Raw genomic sequence first — 2740 nt, forward strand, 5'->3', positions numbered from 1 at the left:
GCGCAAACACATGCACTGTCACATGTGGGAGTCGGGGAAGGGTTTGACGGAGCTGGTGGCCAAAGTTGACTCTGTATAAATACCAGTCGCAGAGAGTTACCCCTCTGAGAAGTGTGGATTGGTGTTTCATTCCAAGAATCGGAAGGCTGTCCATGTTCGTTATGTTCATAAGCAAATGGCACCGAATTGGTGTACGCTTTGTCAGAAGACGTTTTATTCGCCATCGGAGTTGGAGCGACACATGAGGACACACTGCATGTGATCAGTGCGGGAAAGCCTTCGCTCTTTCTACCACACTAAAGGAGCACCTGCGATCATACACAGGGGAACGGCAATTTAAATGTTCTATGTGTTGCAAAGCATATTCGTCGTCATCAATACTTGGACGACACAAGTTCACACATGTTGGTGAACGAAAGTTTAAGTGTGACATCTGTGATAAGAGTTTCCTATATTCCAACTCACTCACAGTGCACATGAGGACTCACACAGGTGACTGTCCATTCACCTGTAACATCTGCGGAAAGACGTTCACAGCGTCATGTCATTGTCGTGTTCACATGCGAATCCACAACGGGGAGAAACAGATGGAGGTGATCTTGAGGGGAGCTTGTTCCATTTATACTGTCATCGGGTCTGAAAACGACCTTGTTACAAACACAGGGAATACCAGATAAAAGCAAAGTTGAAGAAGCCAAACAAGAACTGAAACTACCATTATTAGCTCCAAGGACAACAGTAGCTGAGGGATCAGCTGTTGTGTTTGCAGGGGCTGGGGCTGGGGCTGGGGCTTCAAGAACAGCATTAGCCGGTGGTTCCAGTCTATTGACAGGTGCTGATGTGACAACCCCTGCTCAGTTTTAACCCCAAGATACTAAATCAAATGTGTCATATGCTCCAAGTACAGCAGTCGCTGATGGATTGAGCCTTGAATACGAGCATGATCAAAAGATTTCTGTTCAGCTGAGCTCACAAGATTCAAATTCTGATGCCCACATGGAATCGGTCAAAGGCAATCTTGGTAGTGTTATGCTTGAGTTATGTGAACTTGTGAAGTCTGGCTCACGAAAGCAACATGTTCAGAATTCAACAGTTTACGCACAGCTTAGCTAACTGCCCCCTAGCGAAGAAACTCCACCTAGTGTCAATAAGAAGCAAAAGCAGCCATTGACAAGACCCACCACTTCTCCACGGAGATGGAAACTGGAGCCATTATGAACAAATCTGGCATCGTAGCCCAGCTGCTCTTGTTTCAGACAAACAGTTGATGTGAGGCATACGTGATGGGGAGGAGGGTAATACATGCTTCAGAGAAAATATTTTCTGTGCAACTTTGTGATGCTCTTATCCACACACACTTCGTGTGTCTTCTTCGATTGGCATTCTAGAAGTTGGGTAGATGAAGGATGAGGACTATTTCGATGGATATACAACTTTTTCATTCTGTAAAGGCGGCGGTTCGACCTAGATTTTAATGTCATTGTGCTTGACACTGACATTAGAATCTACGTTGAAACGTCGTTGTATATACATAAAAATAGCCCTGATCCTTCACTTCATCTGTGGTATAGACATGGGCAATATATACAGTTCCTGTGAATTAGAACTGTGGACGTTCTTAAGACTGTGGTCATGAGATGCTGAAATTGGTGAATATGTGCATGGATGTATGTGTCTTTTGTGTAGCTGTGTGATATACTAATTCACAGGCACACGTTAAGCAACTCTTGCATTGATCTTGTGTGAACACTACCAGTGCCTTATATGAAAACTATTATGAGAAAAGAGGCTATAGCACATCAACATAAAAAATATGACTATTCCTGTGCTTGACTGTGAGTGTGCATTGCTCCAAAGTAGTCCAGGGCTTGATTCGTTGGTCATGACTTCAGTCGTAATGCAGTATATATGCATCAGATCCACAATGAGGGAGGAAGTAGTACAACCAAATCTGTCATACATTGATGATACATCATTTCTTGTCATATTTTAGACAGACAAAGTATCAGTATTTTTCAAATTTCAACCTTTACAATATTTTGTAGAACATTGTAATCAAGCCTTGTCGGCAATGTTTTAACCAGACAGATACTCACTGTTTTTTAAATCACAAATGTTAGAATGCTGTGTACAATGAACGTCTTGCTAAGTAATTTTGTTCATTTTGTTCAACTGGAAGTTATCAAGGAGTACAATGGACTCTTTCTTTGTTTTTAATCACAATTGTTAAAATACTGTGTTCAACTGTAATTTTCACGGACAATGAGCTCTCTCTTAATGGGTCATGAGTTTGGTTCATATCACAAATACTGTGTAAAACTTGAAATTCATTTCCCAAATGTTAGGATATTGTGTAAAAATGGTCAGCTCGATGTCTATAAGATGTACCTTTACTCTCTGTATCATGAGTGTGACTGTTTGAATGAGGTTTCTTGCATTGCTGACATATATTTCCGGGAACATTCCATCCATCTAGATTCTCACATGTCTACATGTATAAACACATCCTCAGGACCGAACGTAATGAAAACCACACAGACTTACAGCTTTTGTTTTCTGCAGGTCTGTATGTCCGACAATTTGTTTCATCCCATATGGTTAAAAGTGATATTTTCCAGAAAATATCATTCTGTAATTTCTAGTTTTTATCTCGATCAGCAATGGTTAGAGCACCTGCTCGTCACACCGAATACCTGGGTTCAATTCCCCTCATGGGTACAATCTGTGAAGTCCATTTCTG

Source organism: Haliotis asinina, chromosome 1 (genome assembly GCF_037392515.1).
Source record: "Haliotis asinina isolate JCU_RB_2024 chromosome 1, JCU_Hal_asi_v2, whole genome shotgun sequence".
Taxonomy (NCBI): Eukaryota; Metazoa; Mollusca; class Gastropoda; order Lepetellida; family Haliotidae; genus Haliotis; species Haliotis asinina.